Source organism: Leuresthes tenuis, unplaced genomic scaffold (assembly GCF_036924035.1).
Source record: "Leuresthes tenuis unplaced genomic scaffold, fLeuTen1.0.hap1 SCAF_29, whole genome shotgun sequence".
In the NCBI taxonomy this organism is placed as follows: domain Eukaryota; kingdom Metazoa; phylum Chordata; class Actinopteri; order Atheriniformes; family Atherinopsidae; genus Leuresthes; species Leuresthes tenuis.
In genome coordinates this window covers 116,704-125,291 of record NW_027325383.1, presented here as the reverse complement: position 1 = coordinate 125,291, position 8,588 = coordinate 116,704, and positions in this window count along the sequence as shown.

The window sequence follows — 8,588 nt, the reverse complement described above, 5'->3', positions numbered from 1 at the left end:
CAGAGAGGTACAAGACAAGGTTGCCCACTTTCTCCCTCACTTTTTGCTATTTTCATCAAACCTTTAGCAGCTTCTATCAGACAAGATAGAAATATTAAAGGCATCCAATCCCAAAATATTGAGCATAAAATAAGTCTTTATGCTGATGATGTATTACTTTTCCTTCAGAACTCACAGACGTCTCTCCCTCACACGATCACACTCATAAATAAATTCTCAGCACTTTCTGACTACTCTATCAACTGGTCTAAGACCAAAGTTCTACCCATTAACTGCAGGGTCCAGAATATACCTGTGATCACTATACAGTCAGGAAATATTAGATATTTAGGCATAAACATTTCCTCCAGGCTCTTAGAGCTAACAAAGCTAAATTATGTGCAATTATTAAAGATAGAGATCTCTCTCGTTGGAAGTCCTCACCTATATCACATATGGGGAGAGTTACAACCATTAAAATGATGATACTACCAAAAGTTAACTATTTAAGTTAACCATGAAGCGTTGTCCCTTTTTGTTTCTCTCTTTGTTCTTAAAATGCTGTTATGCATGTCTAAACCAATCCATTAAATTAGATCATTTTGGCAGTAAAGCGATCTACAATGTGCTTGGTTGCAAAGCTGCTCATCTGTGGTAAACAGCTCTTCAGAAAGGCATTCTTCAATTGATTTCACTAATTTTATGTAATAATTTTGTGATTTCCTACAAAACTACACTTCTTCTCCCATCTGTCTGAGTATTTAATATTGTCTGGGTCCCGTTAAAACATGTATTTTTCCCATCTAATTCCTTGTTTGCTTTAAAACAACTATTCCCCATTTTCTATCCCTTCAGTAGCCAACCAGTTTGTATGGAGTACACTGGAAAACTTGACTGATCAGTAAAACACTGCTTTTGTTGTCACCGCAAGGCTTCCCCCGTCGGTTGTTTCACTGAGACACTACTGAGTAACTATAACCCAACACAGTTTATACACATAACATTCATATACATACTAACAAACAAACAATTATTTATCGCAATTTTTTCATCTCTGTTTGAACGTACACCCAGGTAAATATTCCTGTAGTCTTCTCATACCGACTATGGACCCATTCATTGTTTAACTTCACTGTTTTGCAAATCCTAATTGAATATTACACATTGACATTGAACTTTACTGGATAAGCAGGTCTTCATTGCATTCAGCAGCCTATATGTGAGCATCTATGTGTAAGCTGTTCTTCTTTGCATTTATCAGCAACAAGCCATTCTTCATTGCACATGCATATGAAAATAGTAAAACAATTCCAATGCGTTAGCGAAACCTTCTATATCAGGAGTGTCCATCATGATGCTGGGAATAGAACCTCTTTCCCAGAATAGTTCAACCTTCATTACTCAACTGAGCATAACTCCACAATGAGCACATTTCAAAGTATCATTCCTCTACATGTATTCAAAAATCCATGTGTAAATGTTTAATATTTCTTATATTTGTTGAGGTCATTCTGTGTGCATGTGGCCTAAACCCAATCTCTGTGTGGCAATTTTAATTTAAACAAGTTGAACTCTGCCTCTGATCATTTAAAAAAGGTGTGTACCAATATCAACCTTTCTCAGGTAATTACTGATCCTACTAAACCAAACTTAAGAGATCCTTCAAGGTTGTCCCTGATTGGCTCAATCTTAACACATCAAAGGTAGAAAATCCACAGTATCTGAACTTGGTGTTAGTTATCACTGCACAATAGCTTGTATCAGAATTGCAAAAATGAAAACATTAGGTCCACGGTTGGTATCCAGATCCTGAAACATCTCCATGAGCAGGCTTTTTTTTAACTGATCTGTTGAATAGTTCATGACACTGTTAAAATCCCAGATGAAGATCTAGCACTTGACCATTTTTGTAAATCTTCTAATTCTATAGTTGATAAACACGCCCCTTTTAAAAAGTATAGAACTTAGAACAGGTCTAGTCCCTGGCTTTCGGCAGAACTGTCTTCTTTACTTTTTTTTTTTTTTTCCCTTGTCCTGTTCAGCATTATGGCAGCAGAATTGTAGTCTGAATACCTTTGATGCCAAACAGATTTGCTTTGCCAAGGGAAGTTTTATAAATGTAAAGCTCCCCTTGATGCCCATTTATTTATTTCTGTTTACAATATATGACATGTAATAGAACTGAACCGGACCGGGGGACAAGGAAAGAAGAAGAGGAAAGAAGAGGAAAGAGAACAAAAATAGAAACAAAAACCAGACAACCAGCTGCTACACCTGTAAAAAACAAAACAGACAACAATCCATGGCCTCTGAGGGGATTCTAGCCTTAGCGCCACCAGGAGCACCTGAAAGCAGACAAGCAGAGAAAAAACAAACACACAAAGAAACAAAAACAAGCACAAGAAGCGGCAATCGCATACAACACAGCTGTGGATATAGATGACCTGAGACGACATGATAATACATCAACTGCTTAGCGACCATGCTACTGGACTAATGAATGTGTGTGTGTGTGTGTGCGAGAACATGCAACACCCATGGCACAGGACCTACATGATAACCGTGCTTAGTTATGAGTGTATAAGCGTACAGGGCCACAATCCACAGCCCCCCCAAGCAATCAGAAGCAGGCAGAGAGGGCCACAAGACCCAGGCCACCAGCAGCCCCCACAGAGCACAGAACCCAGGAAGCCCACCGCAGGGGCAACCACGCATTCACCCAGAAGACTGCAGAGGAATCCCCCGGAAAGAGCCCCCATAAGCATAGGGCAGAGGCCCTCCGGGAGCCTTTTCCTTCAGAACTCACAGACGTCTCTCACTCACACGATCACACTCATAAATAAATTCTCAGCACTTTCTGACTACTCTATCAACTGGTCTAAGACCAAAGTTCTGCCCATTAACTGCAGGGTCCAGAATATACCTGTGATCACTTTACAGTCAGGAAATATTAGATATTTAGGCATAAACATTTCCTCCAGGCTCTCAGAGCTAACAAAGCTAAATTATGTGCAATTATTAAAGAGAGTAGAGGACGATCTCTCTCGTTGGAAGTCCTCACCTATATCACTTATGGGGAGAGTTACAACCATTAAAATGATGATACTACCAAAAGTTAACTATTTGTTCTCAATGATCCCCATAAAACCATCTGCTACTTGGTTTAAGTCACTAGATTCATGCATCTCCAAATTTCTGTGGAAAAACAAACCACCACGTATTAGTTTAAAAACCCTATAGAAGACCAAGGACAGTGGTGGATTAGATTTACTTCATTTTCAGCACTATTCCTTAGCCAATAGGTTACAATATATATCAAAATGGTTTAAACCTTGTTGTTGTCACAGTTCCCAGAGACGTTGTAATTGTTGAGGATTCTATATTCACCCCCTCATTAGAGGCACGTGGTGCAGATTGATGACACTGAATCTTCTTCTCTGTTCATTGCTGGCATCATTCCCAGCATCGTAAGTGTTCGTGGCATTGTTAGCCTCTTCTTCTGGATCTTGATATCGAGCATCCTTTTGTATTTCTGGTTTGTCAGTCCTCTCTCTTTGTTCACCGGAGTCTTCGTCTCTTTGTCCTTGAGTTTGGTGATTTTTTCTTCTTTTGATGCCTTGAGACAGTGTGACAGGTGATACCACGTGGGAGATCCTTTAACCTGGACTGCTGTCCCTGTGCTGCGAAATGGCTGTGCTGCTCAAATGGTCTCTCCTTCATCATATACACAGTTATTTATACATCACCTTCCACCATGAAGCGTTGTCCCTTTTTGTTTCTCTCTTTGTTCTTAAAATGCTGTTATGCATGTCTAAACCAATCCATTAAATTAGATCATTTTGGCAGTAAAGCGATCTACAATGTGCTTGGTCGCAAAGCTGCTCATCTGTGGTAAACAGCTCTTCAGAAAGGCATTCTTCAATTTCTATCCCTTCAGTAGCCAACCAGTTTGTATGGAGTACACTGGAGCAACTTGACTGATCAGTAAAACACTGCTTTTGTTGTCACCGCAAGGCTTCCCCCGTCGGTTGTTTCACTGAGACACTACTGAGTAACTATAACTCAACACAGTTTATACACATAACATTCATATACATACTAACAAACAAACAAACAATTATTTATCGCAATTTTTTCATCTCTGTTTGAACGTACACCCAGGTAAATATTCCTATAGTCTTCTCATACCGACTATGGACCCATTCATTGTTTAACTTCACTGTTTTACAAATCCTAATTGAATATTACACATTGACATTGAACTTTACTGGATAAGCAGGTCTTCGTTGCATTCAGCAGCCTATATGTGAGCATCTATGTGTAAGCTGTTCTTCTTTGTATTTATCAGCAACAAGCAATTCTTCATTGCACATGCATATGAAAATAGTAAAACAATTCCAATGCGTTAGCGAAACCTTCTATATCAGGAGTGTCCATCATGATGCTGGGAATAGAACCTCTTTCCCAGAATAGTTCAACCTTCATTACGCAACTGAGCATAACTCCGCAATGAGCACATTTCAAAGTATCATTCCTCTACATGTATTCAAAAATCCATGTGTAAATGTTTAATATTTCTTTTATTTGTTGAGGGCATTCTGTGTGCATGTGGCCTAAACCCAATATCTGTGTGGCAATTTTAATTTAAACAAGTTGAACTCTGCCTCTGATCATTTAAAAAAGGTGTGTACCAATATCAACCTTTCTCAGGTAATTACTGATCCTACTAAACCAAACTTAAGAGATCCTTCAAGGTTGTCCCTGATTGGCTCAATCTTAACAAATCAAAGGTAGAAAATCCGCAGTATCGGAACTTGGTGTTAGTTATCACTGCTCAATAGCCTGTATCAGAATTGCAAAAAATGAAAACATTAGGTCCACGCTTGGTATCCAGATCCTGAAACATCTCCATGAGCAGGCTTTTTTTTAACTGATCTGTTGAATAGTTCATGACACTGTTAAAATCCCAGATGAAGATCTAGCACTTGACCATTTTTGTAAATCTTCTAATTCTATAGTTGATAAACACGCCCCTTTTAAAAAGTATAGAACTTAGAACAGGTCTAGTCCCTGGCTTTCGGCAGAACTGTCTTCTTTACTTTTTTTTTTTTCCCCTTGTCCTGTTCAGCATTATGGCAGCAGAATTGTAGTCTGAATACCTTTGATGCCAAACAGATTTGCTTTGCCAAGGGAAGTTTTATAAATGTAAAGCTCCCCTTGATGCCCATTTATTTATTTCTGTTTACAATATATGACATGTAATAGAACTGAACCGGACCGGGGGACAAGGAAAGAAGAAGAAGAGGAAAGAAGAGGAAAGAGAACAAAAATAGAAACAAAAACCAGACATCCAGCTGCTACACCTGTAAAAAACAAAACAGACAACAATCCATGGCCTCTGAGGGGAATCCAGCCTTAGCGCCACCAGGAGCACCTGAAAGCAGACAAGCAGAGAAAAAACAAACACACAAAGAAACAAAAACAAGCACAAGAAGCGGCAATCGCATACAACACAGCTGTGGATATAGATGACCTGAGACGACATGATAATACATCAACTGCTTAGCGACCATGCTACTGGACTAATGAATGTGTGTGTGTGTGTGTGTGTGTGCGAGAACATGCAACACCCATGGCACAGGACCTACATGATAACCGTGCTTAGTTATGAGTGTATAAGCGTACAGGGCCACAATCCACAGCCCCCCCAAGCAATCAGAAGCAGGCAGAGAGGGCCACAAGACCCAGGCCACCAGCAGCCCCCACAGAGCACAGAACCCAGGAAGCCCACCGCAGGGGCAACCACGCATTCACCCAGAGGACTGCAGAGGAATCCCCCAGAAAGAGCCCCCATAAGCATAGGGCAGAGGCCCTCCGGGAGCCAGGGGCAACAGCCCACCGACCCCGCCAGGCCCCAGCCGCCCAGACATGGGCTGTGCACTGGACCTAGGCCCCAGGAGCCCGAGCGCCCCCAAACCCCCCGGCAGAGGCCCCACCCAATACCCAGGAGGGCCAAGCACCCCAGACAGCCACACAGTGGGTCAGCGCCTGCCCCAGCGCCCCTGGCCAAGTGCCCTGGGAGTCAAGACGTGCCCACAGATGGGTGAAGTCGCGACCAGCGGGGAGAGGCAACGCTGCCCCCCCATCGGGATGGCAGTAGAAGCACAGGCAGGCCAGGCGACAGCAAGTCCCAGATCCAGGCCCAATCATTACCACACACACTTTCACGTCCCATACATCCACACATCCACACGTCCTCCCTCCCTCGACTCCGCTGGGGTGTAGTGCAGCGGGCACACCAGGGGGCCAGCAGCCCCCCAGCCACCACAGACCCCGAACCAGCAGAACAATTAATTAATCCTCCTGGCCCCTCCCGCCCCGAGCAGCAACCAGGAAGCAGGGGTGTGCGAAGAAGACCCCTCCACTCACCCTTCTGGCTCTTCAATATTTTCTAATAGTGAGCAATTAAAATTGAGGGGCAGCCAAACTGGGAGCGCGGCCCTCTGGGCAGCCTACATACCCAAAGAGACCCGCCCACCAGATGCCACTCAGTGTAACCACCCCCCAAGACCTAATGTGTGTTTGTGAGTGTGTTTGATAAGTAGTAATGTCTAAGGTGTAATTAAAACAGGGGCGGGGAACTGCAGAGTGCAACCAAAGGGGACCACCTACGTGGCCCCATCCACTACACCCCACCGAACACACACGCCCCCAAAACCCTTCATGTGTGAGTGTGTGCTGTGTACAGGAGCCAGAAGGGAGAGGGGTATGGGGATATACACCGGGGGAGCTTCTCTCCCCCAGAGAGGGCAGCCAGGGACTGGCTGCAATAGGCATCCCCGCTACCTGGGAGCCAACACAGGGCAGGAGGGCCTGATGTCCACCAGATTCGGGGCCTGCAGCGACCATATTCCGGGAGCTACTGTACCCCCAGAAGGTACCCATCCCGCCCCACCCCACTCAACCCAACCCCACCCCGGAGGACCTCTACCAAAAACAAACAAACAACAACAAAAAGACAACAAACAAACCACCCGGTCACACCAGTCGCAGCAGCCCGGGCCTCAGACCCACCATCACCCAGGCCCCCCCCTAACAGGGGAAAAGCCCCCCCCCCCCACCGCACGCCCCAACACCCTGAAAAAAAAACAACCATCTGCGGACACCTTGGAGGTCCCAGAGCAACAAGCCCGGCACCAGGACCTGCACCAACCCACCCATACTGTGGCGCGTCCAGGGCAACCCAGCCCCCCCGGGCACAGGCAGGGACCCCCTCCGGGCGCAAGGCAGCGCCCAGCCACCAGGTCCCAGGCCCAGCACCACCACCCACGCCAGAGCGGCCCGGCCAACCGGCATAGAGCCAGCAGCCACCACCCCAAGGCCCCTAAGGGACCCCGCCCCACACCGCAAGACAGCACCACTCGCAAGCCCCCAAAACTGCCCTCCAAGCCCGAAGCCACACAGCCCCCCCCAGCACACACCCAACCGCCCAGAGCGACGGGACAGCAACCCACCACCACCACTATGTGATAAAGCTAATCAGAGGGGACCAGAGAGAATGAAATTCAGCCAATTGATGTTTTGAGGAGGCAGACATTGTTTCCATGCTAATATAATCTAAAAGAAAATTTCTAAACTGGTTAATACACAGATTGTTCTTCGCTTTCCAGTTCATGAGAATAGTTTTCTTTGCGATACATAACACTGTGAGAACCATGTGTGCTGAGTTCATTTCCATGTTGATGTTGTCTAAGTCACCCAGTATGCACAGTGTGGGGCATGCAGGGATGCTACACTTTAGCCATGTTGATAGGTCCTCACAGACTTCAAGACAGAACTTCTGGACAGGAGCACGGAACCACAAAGCGTGTGCATAATCATCAGGTGTGTTATCTGTGCAATGTGAGCAGATGTTTGACTGTGTTAGACCCATCCTGAACATCCTTTGTCCTGTATAGTGTGTTCTATGAAGGATTTTGTATTGAATGAGCTGTAAATTAGGATTTCGAGTCATTCTGAAGGTGTTCAAACATATTTGCGGCCAGAAGCTATGACTAGAACTGATGGATAAATCTGCCTCCCATTTTGAGGATGGAAGAGACATTGTGTCATCTATGTTAGACAATAATTTATATATTTTTGATAGTAGTTTTGGGGTGCAGATGCTTAGAAATTCTGCTACCCTAGTCGGGAGTTGTAAGTCTGGTTGGTGGAGGATATATTTCTTTGTTATTATAGACTTAAGTTGTTGATATTCTAGGAATTTATTGCTGCCTATCTCATGTTGTGATATGAGCTCATCAAATGAAATAAAATTTCCATTTTGGATTATATGTTCCAGATGTTTGATTCCTTTGATCTTCCACAGAGTAAAGTTTAGCATTTTTTTGTTTTGCAGTATGTCAGGATTGTTCCAGATGGGTGTAAGCTTACACGGGACAAGTGAGGACTTTGTTATTTTAAAAAATTCCCACCAGGCTGCCAGATAGGTGTTGATGTTAATGCTTTTGAAACTTTTGTGATTTTTTACGTTTTGACTAATAAGTGGCAGGTCAGAGATTCCAGATTATCACACAATGCTTGTTCTATATTTATCCATGGTTCATCTA